The sequence below is a fragment of the Lissotriton vulgaris genome, chromosome 11, assembly GCF_964263255.1.
Source record: "Lissotriton vulgaris chromosome 11, aLisVul1.2, whole genome shotgun sequence".
Taxonomy (NCBI): Eukaryota; Metazoa; Chordata; class Amphibia; order Caudata; family Salamandridae; genus Lissotriton; species Lissotriton vulgaris.
In genome coordinates, this window is record NC_141699.1 from 720,359,670 (window position 1) to 720,377,528 (window position 17,859).

A 17,859-nucleotide genomic window follows, 5' to 3' on the forward strand; every position below is an offset into this window, starting at 1 on the left:
ATGATCAATAAACGTAACGCAAGTCACTACAGTAGTGAGTTCTATTGAGATAAAGAACTGGACTGACTATTTATGTGATTCCATATACCTGAAATAAATCTAGCATCGCAGCTGTCATTCTATACACCTGGAAAGAGTCCAGAACAGCATTTGTTACATCATAAAATAATAAGCAAAACAAAACCCAATATATACAACAGTAAAAGAACGTAATCAAAAGACATGATATAAGTCACTGTAGTAATGAGTTCTGGTAGGATATATGGTACGTGGATTCGCGTCATTTATGTTTCTATGTACCTGAAATGAATCTTACATAGTAACAGTTGCAGCTTTATTTGATAGACAAAATAAACATGGTTATTAACAATGATTAAACAAAAAGATTCTATCAATGTGTGGACATATATTTTATTTGTTGGTTTTACAGTGATGAAAATATAGTGGAAATACTCTCTCTTAGGGTGGTAAAGATGAGAGCGCTATGTGCTTTTTAAAATACCCCTCACACACTAAAAAAATCCAGTAGTGTCATGCTTCATCATTGGGGTCTTCCCGTCCCTCTACGGGGCGGGGCGTGCTACGACCTGACCGACTACGCGGGAGCACTGAAGTGGTGACAGGACTATGTGATGGTGCAAGGTGGGTGGTGTCAGTGAACGTGTAGGGACCTAACAATGTGTGTGAGTACAAAAATTAAAAATCCTCTGGCTAGTAGAAAAAAACAATTTATTCACTTCTCTAGCTGGGGACGTTAAGAAGGGGGTTTTGGGGTTGAGCCGATCGCTACAACCTGGTCTACATGTTTCGTAGGCAGTCCCCTACTGCCTACTCATCAGGACCTTCTACTGGTCCCTACTGAAATAAGCTCAGTTGCTAAGTGTTGTCAGCCTGTCTTCCTAAAAACTAACAGTAAAAATCCACTGTTAGTTTATGCTTCAGGGCATGAGCTGGCCCCAGGGAAGCAAAAATTAACAAAAATAGTGACCTAAATGTGGTCTCTGTAAAGAAAAGGGAAAAAAAGGGGAAACACAGATATTAACATTTGTAGCTGTGGATTTTGCGCTTTCATTATTCTTTGCGCCGCAATTTCACTCATCATATCCATTCACCCATTACACAAAGAATAACTTTAGACTTTATGGACAGAGTGATGATTCAATCTGCCATCCCCTAGCTGTCCGTGAATAATGCCGAACAGTGGAGGAAAAACACACAGATGTTCATAGTAGTCTGCGCCGCAATTCTTTTTGTCAAATTTCATTTGCCCATTGCCTAAAGCCCTAATGCAAGACTTTATGGACAGAGTGATGGTTCAATCTGCCATCCCCTGCCTGTCCGAGAAAATCCCCGAACTTTGTCGTGCCCTTTGTAATTGGGGCTGTTTCAATCTCCACACACACACACTCTCGCGACTCAATACATGCAGCGACATCTCACAGGGTCAAAAAGAGGAGCCCGATCTCTCATACTAGTCTTATGGTTTTAGTTACTGATTCAATAAAATAACTCAAAATGGCCATTTTGAGTTAGCGCGCTAGTCTTTTGGTAGACCCGTCAGCAGCGCGCAGTGAAGCTTAAATGATTTACCGCTCCCCACACGCGAGCATTCAGCAGAGCGGCAACACTGGTAGAAGTAAGATTTAGGGACTATGCGGACAATGTAAGTAACAGACTTTCACCCCAGGTCTCTAAACAAGTGGGTTTGAGATATGTTTCTTACTCTTCGCACAGAGTGTTCAAAAACGCTAAGGGCGTGGCTCTCTTTCTTGCAGAGCGCCGCGGGAATTCCTACCGATTGTCAGCTTATGGGGCACCACGCGCTTGCCACAACAGTACGTATGGTTAACCATTCAAATATAGGGGTGCGTCCCGATTGATTGGGACTTTTATTGAATCAGTAACTAAAACCATAAGACTAGTATGAGAGATCGGGCTCCTCTTTTTGACCCTGTGAGATGTCGCTGCATGTATTGAGTCGCGAGAGTGTGTGTGTGTGGAGATTGAAACAGCCCCAATTACAAAGGGCACGACAAAGTTCGGGGATTTTCTCGGACAGGCAGGGGATGGCAGATTGAACCATCACTCTGTCCATAAAGTCTTGCATTAGGGCTTTAGGCAATGGGCAAATGAAATTTGACAAAAAGAATTGCGGCGCAGACTACTATGAACATCTGTGTGTTTTTCCTCCACTGTTCGGCATTATTCACGGACAGCTAGGGGATGGCAGATTGAATCATCACTCTGTCCATAAAGTCTAAAGTTATTCTTTGTGTAATGGGTGAATGGATATGATGAGTGAAATTGCGGCGCAAAGAATAATGAAAGCGCAAAATCCACAGCTACAAATGTTAATATCTGTGTTTCCCCTTTTTTTCCCTTTTCTTTACAGAGACCACATTTAGGTCACTATTTGTTAATTTTTGCTTCCCTGGGGCCAGCTCATGCCCTGAAGCATAAACTAACAGTGGATTTTTACTGTTAGTTTTTAGGAAGACAGGCTGACAACACTTAGCAACTGAGCTTATTTCAGTAGGGACCAGTAGAAGGTCCTGATGAGTAGGCAGTAGGGGACTGCCTACGAAACATGTAGACCAGGTTGTAGCGATCGGCTCAACCCCAAAACCCCCTTCTTAACGTCCCCAGCTAGAGAAGTGAATAAATTGTTTTTTTCTACTAGCCAGAGGATTTTTAATTTTTGTACTCACACACATTGTTAGGTCCCTACACGTTCACTGACACCACCCACCTTGCACCATCACATAGTCCTGTCACCACTTCAGTGCTCCCGCGTAGTCGGTCAGGTCGTAGCACGCCCCGCCCCGTAGAGGGACGGGAAGACCCCAATGATGAAGCATGACACTACTGGATTTTTTTAGTGTGTGAGGGGTATTTTAAAAAGCACATAGCGCTCTCATCTTTACCACCCTAAGAGAGAGTATTTCCACTATATTTTCATCACTGTAAAACCAACAAATAAAATATATGTCCACACATTGATAGAATCTTTTTGTTTATGTATATCAGTTTGGAGGGTGATTCTATCAATACCTCTGCACTTCCCCTATTGTTTTGGTATTAACAATGATTGACACAAGTAAAGCAGGGTTTTCAAACAACACATTCTTATGCCCATCTGAACTAGTTATTATGTAGTCATTGTATGGTTACCGTAAAAATACATGCATTTCCCTGTCTGAATTTAATCCGCGATCCACTGTTCTTAATTTAATCAACCATTTAGCTTCCAGCTTCCTTAAAGCCAGTGTTCTATCTCCTCCTCGAGGGTCATTTCTTAAGGTGGCTATACCATGAAATTTGATATTCACTTGATCATTTGATCTATGAGCTGTATTGTAGTGCTCAGCCAAAGGATAACTAGAGTCATTATTTCTGATGGCTCTTACATGCTCCTGGATACGCTCCTTGAGCGGTCTAATAGTGCTGCCTACGTATATCAAATTGCATTGACAAACAATGCAGTAGACAACAAATTTGGTGTTACAGTTGATGAACTCATGTATCTGGTGTGTCTTTGGTGTATTATAACAAAAGCTGCTAATTTTATTGCAAGCAAATTGACACACATTGCACATGGAACATTTGTAAGACCCTTTAGGTTTAGATGGTAGCCAGCAAGCAACATTATCACTAGTATGATGATTAATGGTTGAAGGACTCAATATGTTACGCAATGTACGTCCTCTTCTGTAAGTGACTGTTGGTTTACTTTTGACAATGGAGTTGAGGTCATAATCTAGTTGCAAAAAATGCCAATGTCTGCGTAGAATACAAAACAACTCATTACTGTGAGAGTTGTATTGAGTAACAAATGCTACTCTAGGATTTTTTGATCTGTCTTTTTTTCTTTTATTAGTTTTAAGGAGATCACTACGTTTGCTTTTGCGAATACGAGAACAAGCCTCTTTGAGTGTCCCAGTCCTATAGCCCCTAATTTGGAAGCGTGAAATGAGGCAACTCAATTCTTTCTCAAAATCAGATTCAGTACTGCAATTTCTCCTGAGACGGGTCCTTTCCCCAAAGGGGATTGCCCGTATCTGCATGTGAGGATGGGCACTGGTCACATGCAATATAGAATTGCATGCAGTAGTTTTTCGGTAAAGTTTTGTCTCAAGAATGCCATCCTTGATAAATAAGGTGATATCCAAAAAGTCAATACTAGATTTACTATAGTTGTGAGTGAAGGACAAATTGTAATCATTAGTATTGAGAAATTTGACAAAATCCACTAGGGAGGACTCATCGCCAGACCAGATGAGCAGGACATCATCAATAAATCGTCCCCAATAAATTATGTTATTAGTCAGATCATGGGGACAATCTCTCCACATGTGGTGAAGCTCAAAATAACCCATATAGAGGTTGGCAAATGAGGGCGAAAATTTCGCCCCCATCGCTACTCCAGAGTGTTGTCTATACCAAGTGGAATTGTACAGAAAATAGTTATTTTCAAGTGTCAATTTTGTAACTTCCAGTAACATCCTGGTATGCTCATAGAGGGAAGCATCCCTCTTAGAGAGAAAGAAAGTTAATGATTCCATACCCCTCTCAATCGGTATGCTCGTGTATAACGAGTTGACGTCCAGAGTAACCAACATGAAATCTTCAGACCAGCAGAATTGTTCCATTTTATTAAGGACATCCTTAGTGTCTTCAATAAAAGCTGGAAGTTGTCTAACCAGTGGATTAAGAAATGTATCAATATATTCAGATATGCGTTCTGTAGCCCCACCAATTCCGGAGATAATAGGTCTCCCGGGAGGTTTGGTGATGTTGTTATGAACCTTTGGTAGAGTATAGATGTAAGCTGCTCTAGGTGTTGAGTTATAGAGATATTTGTATTCCAGATCTGATAGCAAACCTAAATTATTCCAAAATTGTAATGTTTTGTGGATCAAAATATTGACGGAAGAAGTTGGATTAGACAAGATCTTAGTGTATGCTTTGTCATCGGACAACTGTCTCATAATTTCTTCATCATATAGAGAGTTGTCCATAAGGACAATATTGCCCCCCTTGTCCGCTTCTTTGATGGTTAGTTGGGGATATTTAGTAATTTTTTTGAGAGCAGTTCTTTCTAACCTCGTGAGATTGTCTTTGGACTTACATGGTTTAGTGAGGAGTTTGTCCTCCAATTGATATAAGTCAGCAGTGACAGCTTTTTGAAAGCAATCTATCATATTACCCGTTGGAAGTACAGGTATAAAAAGTGATTTGGACTTCAGATTGCTATCTACATTAAGATCACTAGCTATATTAAGGTCCGTCAATAGCTCTGACATGTTAGGAACTGTTTCTATACTGTCATCAAGGGACATAAGCATTCTCACATTCTAAATATCGGATATAGTTTGGCCACTCCTTACCACATCATATACTGGCACTGGATACTTGTATTGAATTTGCAAAAAATTTCTTTAATTTCAAATAGCGTGTAAATTTGAATAAATCAATATGAATCTGTGGAAAATCCGGTTTTTCAAGGGGACAAAAGCTCAAACCCTTCTTTAATACATTGATTTCACTGGTAGTCAAGGTGTATTTAGACTAATTGATTATTTTCTCAACACATTGGTCACCCCTGGTAGTGAGTGACGTGGGCTGTTGCACTCCGCTAGTATTATTATACTAGTTTAATATTTATTGTCCTCTTAACTGTTCTCAACTCTACACGTGCTTGTGATTGTGCGGATATTCCTCTTAGAGGGACACCACTACCACTCTTTTCGCCTTCTCCTCAATTACACTATGTATTAAACCAGATTATATGAATGTGGTCAACTCTGTAGCGTCATATTTATGGGTTACAATGCCCTGCCTGAGAGAGTTGCCCTCCACTCTATGATTATGTTTAAGTAGGTAGGCTCTATGAACCTGGCGGCTTACCATAATGGAACACACTGTTATTTTATGCATAGTTGCACAATTGTGCACTGCACTTTTACTCCCAAGATGGGTTGGCAAACTGTTTACATCTGAAAAGATGATAATTCCCAAATGTTCTTATATTCTTTAATTGATAGTGATACATATGTTCTATTATTCAGGATTTTTTTTGTTTTTTTTGTCCTCATTATCCTCTTTCACGGAAAGAAAAAACAATGACGTTCTTCCACTTGCACATGTTAATGGGCAATCGAAACCTGAACTCCTCTGCTATTTAACTGTTAGGTAGGCTAGGGAAACAAACGGAGACCACAATTCTGTATGACCCTCGGGCATGATCTCCGTGTACCCTATTTTCTTTGTCTGTCTCAACCCTCTAACTATCAAGTCGGGAGACGAGACAAGAACCTAATCCCAAAACCTGATGAGGCTGAGAAGGCTTAATCATAGGCCTAAACGGATTACAGCGCTTCTGGGACCCTCTGCCTTACCCGGGACTTCCTGAACTTGAGAGGACGCGAACTTCTGCCCGCAGTTGGTCTCCCCCGCCGCCGTTGCATTCTACCACCTTGCACGGCCGCCGAGGGGGAGGGACCACAGTTCCCAGCACTACCTGCGGCTGACGCCATCCCCACGCCGAGGTCGCGCCAGGCGTCGCTTCAAAGGAGAGCAGGGTTGCGGCTGAGTGGGTGCTCTGCCTAAACGGATTACAGCACTTCTGGGACCCTCTGCCTTACCCGGGACTTCCTGAACTTGAGAGGATGCGAACTTCTGCCCGCAGTTGGTCTCCCCCGCCGCCGTTGCATTCTACCACCTTGCACGGCCGCCGAGGGGGAGAGACCACAGTTCCCAGCACTACCCGCAGCTGATGCCGCCCCCATGCCGAGGTCGTGCCAGGGGGGCGCTTCAAAGGTGAGCAGGGTTCCCGCGTCGCGGGACGCGTGCGGGTTGCGCCGGGCTAAGCCTGGGCAAAGGGCGGGCCGTCCTAGGCCGTCACAGGCCGGAAGAGGCTGGGCTGGGCCCACTCCCTTGAAAGTCATCTATCTGAGTGAAGGTACTGTCCTCGCATCTAGAGTCATCGTCTGTTGTTTATCCCCCTATTGTGCTGGTGTGCAGATTATCGCCCCGCCTATTATTCCTTTAAACACTGTTTAAACGGGCATTACTCATTGACCATATCTAGACTAACATTGAGCAAAAGAACTGGGACAAATAGTAATGGTACTCTGGATGATTTTATTTCAAGAGCTGAGGCAATGGTGGAACGAGAGATTGATCTTGTGCAGAGAAGATTGTCCTTGGACCCCTCTACATTGCCGACCTATGTAACTAATAGGGACCCGCCATCATTGGAACACTCTTTAGCGCGAACGGCTCAAGCTATGCAAAATGTAAATAGTGGGAGTCCTTCTGTTGATCCTCTTTCGATTAGTAATCAGGCCACAGATAACTCAATGGTGAGCCCTGGCATTTCGAGTAGACTGCTGGCTGCAAAGGTTTCAGGGGTTACTGGTCAATCTATTAGCGGGAAGAGTGATAACCCCACTAGGGAGAAAAAGATCTGCCAGAAAAAAGGGAAAACTGGTACCAAAGGGGGGGTTCGTAGTTCACCCGCAAAGGAAATCGTAACCTCAGGTATTACATCTAGGTCCACGGGGTCTCAAACCGAAGGCATGCATCTTAATGAATCTGTAAGGGACATTGGAATACTAGATGGTCTTGAACAGTCGATGGCAGACATCTTAAAAACAGCCTTAATCATAGGACCATTGAACCACTCCTGATGGTATATAAAACATCACATCATTCAAAAAACAGGAGCCAGAAGTTGACATTTCTAGAGCTTTTCCTATCGAAAGTAGCTATATGTTTAATGGAACACAACCAGTTTTCAAGGGTAGGGGGGAGGGCAGCCACCCACAACTTACATATCTCCCTCCGTGCCAATAATACAGCATAAAAAATAAGCCTTGCCTGGTTTTTAGTAGTCAACACTTCTGGTTCCATCTGTCCAAAGTTAACAATCATAACGCTTACCTTAACATTAAGCTCCAACATTTCAGAGACACTTCACTCCAGAAAGATTGCAATTCCGGGCATTTAACAAACATGTGGACATCATCCTCTCTCATATTACCACACTTCGGGCAGGGGACATCACCTCCACTCCCAAGCTTTGACAATTTCAGAGGAGACCAATACGCTCTGTGAATAGAAAAGAGATGATTTCTCCTCAGGTATGCAAGCTTAACTATTTTAAATAGCATAGACATAGATACTTGCCCGTATTTTTCCAGCAATGGCTCCGGCAAGTTTTTCCCCCATAACTCTGCAGGCAGCGTAAAATCTCCATCCTCGATTTCAACCATTAACCAGTAGATTGACGCGGACTCCTTCTTATGGTTCAACTCTTGTTATAGTCATGTTTCCAAGTCATTCTGTTCACCTATCTTTGTTTCTGGATCTTGAAACCAACTTCGCATTTGAAGGTATTTAAATCTAGATAGGCAGCAATGTGCTTGTTGGCTAGATTCTGCCCAAGAAATAAGCTTGCCATCTACTGTTAACTGTTCCCAATGTATGAGGCCCCCCTCTAACAACCATTTAGCGAGAGCATCTTTTGTCCATTCCAGGGATCCGGGTCCATCCCAGATGGGGTGCAATAAACTGTAATATGGAATTTTGGGGATTTTTCTGACCTTGTACCATGTCTCTGCAAGCCCACTCAGAATCTTTAGCCTAACCTTTTTGAAAAAATTTGGGTCAGCATTTTTAAAGAGAAAGCCCTCTTTGCCTCCTGTTTCCAGTCTTGAAATTGTCAACCACAAGCCCCCTGTCATGGTTCGACTAGGTGTGTTAAAAAGGCACTTTCCATATTTTAAAAGAGAAGCCCAAGAGTATAAAAGTAAGTCCAGCACGGCTAAGCCCCCTTTCTCAACCCTCCTTCTCAGCTTTTTCCAAGCTATTCTTGGTCCTTTACTTGCCCAGATAAAGTACAGAGCTCACCTTGTAGCTTCTCTATCCATTCCTTCTTGAAAGGCAAGGGGATGGAGTCAAATACAAAAGTATGCTTAGGGAGGACTATAATTTATCTAAGCTACTCCGTCCGAAAAGTGATAGCTGAAGATAGGACCAGGTTTTCAGAAGTTTTGTGATCTCTTTCCGGGCTTTATCAAAATTAAGTTTTGCTATTTTATTAATGTCATGAGCTAGCATGACTCCCAGGTAACCGATTTTGTCTTTCCCGGCCGTCCCTTCGATGTTCCAGGTCATAATTTCAGTCTTATCAGTATTGATTTCTTAACCTGAAACCTTTCCGAAATCTGTCGTTATACCCATCAGATGGAGCAGAGTTTTCTGTAAATTTGTGGTGTATATCAAAATATCATCTGCATAGAGCCTAAGTTTGTTTTCCCAGCCTATAAAACTAAAGGGTAACATTTCGGGATCCTCTCTAATTTTCCTTGCTAAAGGCTCTATGTAAAGATTAAAAAGCAAGGTCGCCAGAGGAAATCCCTGCCTTGTCCCTCTAGATATGATCACAGGCTTAGTTAGAGAGCCATTAATTACCACTCTAGCTTCTGGAGCTCTATAGAAACCAGACAGTGCATTACAGAAATTTGTACCTAGATTCGAAGCGGCTGCTACTGCTTTCAGATAGACCCAGTTCACTCGGTCGAAGGCCTTGGTGGCATCTAAGGCCACCACTGCCAAAGGAAGAGGTCGCCAAGTCTATTGTGCCAACTAATGTAAAGGTCAGATCTTTCAGGAGTCTTCCCCGAATGAACCCTTTCTGGTCCTCATTTATCAGCTCAACCATTAAACCATTCAACCTGTCTGCCAAGATCTTTGCATATATCTTATAATCACTATTTAATAAAGAAATTGTCCGATAGGAGTCACATTTCTTAGGGCATTTTCCGGGTTTCAAAAAGAGATTGTAGCTTCCTTCCAAGAGGCTGGCAGATCGAACCCATTAACAAAAAAATCGTAAAAAAGTTTCACTAAAATGGGGGATAAGGTGCTTGCCAAAACGTTATAGACCTCTTGGGGAATGCCATCCGGTCCTGGATGTTTCCCATTCTTGAGCGGACTGATTATCTTTTCTACTTCGGAGGTCTCTATAACTCTATTTAAATGATCAGATTTTTCTGGTGTCAGTGAGTTTCCTGCATCCTGACCTAGCCATGTTTTTAGGTCATTTTCAGATGAATTGAGCTCCTCTCGATAGACTTTACTAAAGTAATTATGGAATGTTTGCTCAATCCCGCTACTGTCGCCAATAAGTGTCCCCATTTGTTCGCATGTCACCTCAATCTATTCTATTTCTTACTTGCTCTTTTTTAGCCTTCCAGGCCAGCAATTTGCTGCAGCCATCACTATACTCTAAATGAGCCATCTGGCTGGCCTCCCATCTCTTCCTTACCCTATCTTGTAGTATAATTACTAAACTTGACTTAACCTGTGACACTTCCTGCAACCACCCTGTCCTGGTCACCTCTCCTGCCCTTGGATTAGTTAATTTATCTTCTAGGGAGCTAACCTTTTCCTCCTGCATCGCCAGCTCCTTATAATAACTTCTTCTCTGCAGCCAAAGCCCCAAGGCTGCCCCTTAGAAAAGCCATGTAAGAATCCCACGTCACTCCAGGGAAAGTGGACCCCCAATAATACTAAAAAAATTTGTCTGTCTCTTGTCTGAGTAACTGAATAACTCCCTCATCCTGCAATATCGTGCAATTGAGAGTCCATCTAGATTGAGTGCCCACCTTACTGATCTTTAATTTAAGCACCACTGCCGAATGGTCGGACAGATGAACTCCTACATGATCAATCTGCAGCACGTCATCTTTAAACTTGTAGTCGACGAGGAAGTAGTCTATCCTGGACTGATGTTTATGCTTCTTATTGTAGAAAGTATAACCTTTTCGTGACCCGGCTTTATGTCGCCATACATCATGCAGGCCTAGTTGTTCCATCATTTGTTTTATTAATCCAAGCATTTTAGGATTGACCTGTGCTCTACTGTGTGAAGACTTATCTAGAGTGGAATTTAACACTACATTAAAGCCTCCGGCCAGAATAATTGGATCTGAAGAGTTTAAAACTTTGGACATCAGTTCACCTAAAGGTTTCACTTCATCCTAGTTTGGACCATAGTAACCGGCCAACATATAGGGCCGAGCTAAGATTTTTACTTTAGCTACTATCCATCTTCCAGCTTTATCTGATACAAAGGAGTCCAGATTCACTTGAAGCACTAGTTTGATTAAAATTGCTACCATTTTTGCCACAGCCGATTGAGCTGTGCATGTCACGTGGGCGATCCATTTCGTTGACCTAATTAGATATGTTGCTTCCTTCTCTGTTAGGTGTGTCTCTTGAGCAATTATAATTTGGGCTGGACAGTCTTTAAAGTACTGGAATATTCTCGCCCTCCTTCCCCTAACTCCAAGACCATTTAAATTCCAAGACAACATTTTAATAATACCTTCCTTCCTCTCACCCATCATCGATGTGCACTAAGTAAATAATCTGCTTCTGAAACATTAAAAGAGACTCCAGAGGAACTATTTTTTCTTTTTTTCCAACTGCTCCCCACCCTGTGCCCCCCTTCTCATGGAAAAACCCTCCCAAAACTCTGCAAGGCCGAAGGCCATATGGGTTCCCCCTCGGAGCGAACGATCTTCAAAAGTATTCACCATCTGAGTAAGCCTGTCTTAAGTAAACAACTCTGGGGAGAGAAAAGAAAACATAGCTAGGAAAATGTAATGTTAAATTATTGTGGATTTCATTTTTATTATATATATATATATATATATATATATATATATATATATATATATATTTTATTTTTTTAAACTAGTTAGTATTTTAATTGTTTTATTTCTCTCTAAGAGTATGTATTATACATGTGTTTCCCCCCTCCTTCCCCTTTCTTTCCCTTCCCTCTCCCTTTGCGTCCTATCCTACTTGCCTTTTCATCTCTACACATTCAATTAATTTCAAATAAACAAGCTGAGTAGGGTGGAAATTACAGACCACCTACTTGAAGGTCATTTATGAATTCATCTACCTTTTTGCAGGAATGAAAAATGTGCATTTTCTTATCGAGCATTACTTTCAGGAAGGCTGGGAATCTAAGCTGGACCACTGCTCTAAACTTTTAAGTTGATCCATCCTCTTCCCTAAATCCCATTGCCTATTTGTGGTAGCGGTTAAAATATCTGATCTAAATTCATATTTGGCCCCGTCAACCTCTATTTCTATGGTAAAGCAAAGTTTTACTATACGTAACTCCACATATGTGTTCCTTGATGATATATATAAATTAAGGGTGGCGTAGTTTGCGAAGTAGCGCTACGCGTAGCTACTCAAAGTACACTGCGCACTACGCGTAGCACTACGCGAAAGGAGTAGTAGCATGTTCGCACTGTGCAAGATGTCATTATCAATGATTGTACAGTGCAGACAAGCATCCGGCACAGTGCAATCATGGAAAACGGCATCTTGCACAGTGCGAGCTGTACTTTTCTGCAGCTCAAGTAAATTTTTACCCGAGCTGCAGATTTCTCAATGCGGACTGGTAGTTTCTCATCACGAGTGGTCGCGCATTCTCGCGACCACTCGCAATGAGAAACCTGACCTCCTCGCGTTGGGAATCTCACCGGGAGGTTTACTTTCCATACTCGCGATCGCCAACTTGATGTTGCTGATCGTGAACAAGGAAAAAGTTGAGTTGAGAACTTTTGATATCTTTTCTTTTAAGGAGAAGGTTAGAAAGTTAATCAAGATCTTCCTGGGCTTTAACCTGCTCGTGTTTAGCCTGTACGGATCCCTATGTACACGTTGTATGTCTCTCCCTATTTCCTCTTCGGATTGTTCAACCTGTAACTCTTTTTTAATCAGTCGCACTACAAAGGTATTTTTTTATCATCTCCTTCCCTGCCTTCTGGCACCTTCAACATTTTTGTGTTATTCCATCTCTGGTAGTTTTCCAACTTTTCAAATCTGTTGAGATACTCTTTCTGCAGATTTTAATTTTGTTATCTCAACCGAGTTTGTGACTACCTTCTCTCTAAGCTCTTTCACTTCGCCTTCCAGCACAGTTGTTTTATTCAGGCTGTTGCCTCAGATGGTGATGTGTACCTTTTCCACTACACTCAGACTTTACTGAATCTGAAGAATTTAAACATGCTCTTTTTCTTAGGATGTATATCTTTGATGAAATATACTTTGTATGCCTTTGATGAAGAAATGTTTTGCATTTTACTTTACTTGTATTTTCATTTTTTCCAATACATTTATTGATAGATTACTGTGCTCACGTTTTTATCGAGTTCTTATATTGTACGTTTTAAAATATTGTAAACCGGTCAGCTGACACAAATAAACTGAAAACAGGAAATAAGGAGTATGATGGTCAGCCTTTGGCAAATGAGATGAACCTCCACTCAAGCACTCGTTACCACCCTGAACCAAACAGAATGACAGTTTTCGATCAAGGAGTCAATAGCACACAAAGAATTTGCTATGAAACACTGAGCCAGAGGAAAACATATCTTTACTGCTACGCTGGCCAAAAGAAAATGGCACTGGGCGTTTTTTTTTTTGCTTCTATATTGGTGGAGAGTACAATTCAAGACAGCTTTTTTGTTAACGTTTTAATCGATCAGTACTAACAGTAACTCCAAGAAAAAGCCGAGCTTGAAGAAAAATTGTTTTTCATCCCTAAATTGACCCAAATATGATTAGCAACGTGTTTCCATCACTTATTTACTCTTTCTATGTAAAGATATTTTTGAAGGTCCAAAACAGTTGGTGGGAAGCACCTGCAATGCAGATTCCTAATCTCTTATATTCATCACTGAGATGCCTTAGATATTTTGGTGGGGGTGGGTCAGGGAATAAACTTTAGAAGGAAAACTTGAGACTAACCCAATGTGTTTTACATTTCCAACCTTCCAATTAGAGGAAACAAATTGTACTTTATCTAAACTCTAAAGCGACTACAGCCATGTGCTTAAGCAAACAAACCTTGAACCTGACTACACTCCCTGAGGAAAGTGGTGAACAAGTTAGTCTTGAAGTGGTCCACTGTGGCACAGAGGACCATAACTGTCAATGACCACAGCAGTTCTGGACAAGGGAATCCTTCTACTGCATTGGCTCTACTGGTAGTGTTTGTTCTGTGGTCAGCAAGCTTCATTTGAGGGAAGTTGTCAGGATCGAGAATAAAGCATTCCATCTCCTTATCCATACTCCTCCTTTCCTCACTTAGAAAACAAGCCACAGGAGATGGCAACAACACAGGCCCAGTAACCCCCTCCTTTCACAGGGTGGTGCAATATCATTACATATCACCATCGATTTGTATACTATTTTAAAAGGTCTACCAATGGCAGCAAGCAGAGAGCCCAATGAGTCATTGAAGTAATGAGGCTGCAAACAGATGAACTGCTGTTATCTTCTTTATTTGTGTCATTCCCTCAGGATGAACCGAGTGACATGTAGAAGACACTAAATGTTCTAAAACAAGGAATAAATACACAGAACCTATTATAACATTCTGATTCTTCATTTTTAAGAATGAGATAATTCCAATAAATGAAATAATAAATAGCACAATACTACACATCCTTTTTCTTTCATAACAAAAAAAAGATTAAGACACAAATATAATCATCAAACGTTTACGTCTAACAATGTTTCTAGCAAAAGTATTAACTACTCACAAATATAATCATCAAAACGTTTTGATCTAACAATGTTTCTACCAAAAGTATTAACTTTAGTTTCAAGGAATTGTCGTGAAACTTTATCCAGACAATGTCCAGAAGAAGTTTCATGTTGAGAAAGGCCCTCAGAACGAACAACAACAAGTGGACTGTCAACAACAGAGGGACCATCCTCCCCCTGAACACACAAATCAGGCATGACATTGGTTAGAACAACACTCAGGGTGAATATTAATCCACCAATAGATGCTCGAAGACACAAATTGATTAGGATCATTGGGCGTGACCTCTTTTTTAACTAAAGATAAATGACTCATCTGACATACATTTCCATCACATAGCTTGACAGTGTTTCTCATAAGTTTAACAATTTGAACCGGAGGACCAAACCTGCTTTGACCCGTAGTAACCTTCTTGTTAGATTTGACATGCACTCATTATCCAATAGACAAATGAACATCTTTGGTACCATGTCTTTTATCAAAGAGCATCTTGTTTTTCTGCTGAGACTCTAAAATACAATTTTAAATTTTCTCAGCATCCCACATTACTTGTTTGCTCCTGTCCATCCATCCAGGATTGACCTTAGAATGCGGAACACGACCGCTCATAATACCAAAGGGAGTCTCGCCAATAGAATCATGACTAGAGTGACTCTGTAAGTCCAAAGCATTTTCATAAGTTCATGCTCTAAATGTTTCTTATTGTCGATGGCCAATTGCAAAACACCCTTGATGACTCGGTTGACCCTCTAAACAGTATCATTGCCCCTAAGGGTGGTTAAGTGCAGAACATTTGTGTGAAATGCCAGCAATATCCAGAAATTGTTTCATCTCAATGGGCCTCAATTGTACACCATTGTCAGTGAAAATGTTTTAAGAAAACCTTTACTATAAAAAAACTGCCTAAAAAGTCAATGACCTATATAGTATTAGCTTTATCAACAACTTTGAGTTCAAACCATTTAGAAAAAAGGTCAACAAGAACAATATATTTGGTTGAACCATCACTCCAAACAACGGGACCCATAATATCTAAAGCTAGTTCCTCCCGCTGAAGACAGGGACAGCACAAGGAACTTAACAGGGGATTAAGAGTTTTTTGTGATTTATCAGCACAATCACTACAGGATCTTACAAATCTTTCAATTTCTAAGTCAATATTAGGCCACCAATATAAAGATTTAACATTTTTCTTCGTATGTGTGATGCCACTATGGCCCTAGTGCAAAAAGGCAATGATCTTGTTTCTTAAAGAGAAAGGTGGGACAATTTTGTCTCCTCTAACAATGAACATTCCACCAATGACTAATTAATTTCAAACCTCCCAAAAGGCTTTAATTTCACCAAGAAATTCGGGTTTGACAGAACCCCACCCCTGTAGAATTTTCGTTTTGACTGATTTAAGGGTATTATCAATCTCTTCGACCTGTTCCCATTCTGATTCTTGTAATCCTTTAGTTTCATCAGTGGAAAAAATGCTAGCAACCAACAAGTCATTCCAGGGATTGGCATCAATTTCTCTGAGTGGTAAAGATACCCTGCTAAGAAAATCTGCTGTTACATTTTTTTTTCCTGGAACATACTGCACATCATAAATTAAGTCTTGAGACGCATGGAAAGTCTGGCTATTCTGGTTGATGCCCTGGACAAACCATCTGAGGTAAGTAATTTTGTCAAAGGTTTATGACCGGTACGTACCGTAAATCTCCTCCGCCACAAACATTTTCGGAAATGCTCCAAAGCAGACGCGCGGGGATCTGCTTCTTCTGACAACCCCACAAACACACATCTACGTTATTTTTGTTATAATTTGAGGCTTATGTTACTGTTTATCTTCTATCCTGCTGGATTATTACTAATTTTCAAGGATTCAACCTTTTGAGAATGCCGTTTCACTTTGCCTGTAAACTGCAATTTCTTTGAACATTTTTTGTTCTTTTTGAGAGATTGCGGCATCGATGATATGAGCGGTTTGGTAAGGCTAATTCAAAAAAGGAATGCCTTCCCTCCGTTCCAATGTTCAAAGAAACTCGACTATACCGTTTCAAGAAAACAGCACTTTCCTGTGAAGTTTCCTGAACCTACACTTGGTCTCCGCGGCTTTGAATTGACGAACGGTAAGGTAAAGCATTTTTTGTTTTTTAAACTTACCTGCAGTTCCAATGTTTTACTCTATTCTCGAGTCATCCATGCTGTGTGTTCCCGAGCGTACTCGCGTGCAATCCCTTTATTAATGTTGAGCGCCAGCACACACATGTTTCGTCTCCTTCTGAGAATTCTTCTGTGACGCTTTCTTCGAGTCAACGTTACTGCGCAACTAAGTTTTATGCAGTGTCGTGCCAAGAGCCTTCCAACACGGCGTGAAATACGTTCCGCCATTTTAGGATTGCATCCATTCAACTTCAGTACTTGCAATCTTGAGCTTGTTGTATCGTCGCTTTGCCAACCACGTTTGCTCAGCTTTTATACCATCAATCTTGATCCACACATTTTCCCTGCATTTTAGAATATCACTGGACTGTGTGGCTTTTGTGTATGTTTGAAGCAGTAAGTACTGTTGTTATTCTGCGGCTTTTATCAGCTGTTCTATTATTAACTTTAAAGAACCACACACGGTAGTGGTGGATATAATGTCGCACTTCAAGAGAATATGTTGCCAGATATAGGTACAATTTAAATAACACTTATTCACAATTCACCAATTCTAGTAGGTGCCACTCAGGGTGAGATACCGCAGAGTATCGATTAGAACAAGACACAAAATGACTTATTCAAACATACACAAAAGACAGGACCCCGGCACTCTAAATGTATCACTGTTGTATCATGAAAATCTGTTCTGTATACTGAATCCTTGAGACAAGACGTCTCTCTCATGCTTCTATGGTGCTTTCTGTGCTATAGAAATTTATCTAAAATGTGTTTATGATACATTTAGAGTGCCGGGGTCCTGTCTTTTCTCTATTATTTACTTTACTTTGCTACAGCTGTAAATTCTTCAATTAAAATATTATATATATATATATACACATACACACATACGTAAGGACGTTCAATTTTTTTTAACATGCCTACAACGGAAGAGCCACCCGGAGCCTTTTCTTCTATTAACCTTAATTCTCCTTAAGAATTCTTACCTGATCCTGGTGAACCTAAAGTACAATGGTTGGAATGGAAAGAGTATCTCTTTAATTATATTACTAATTTAGAAGATT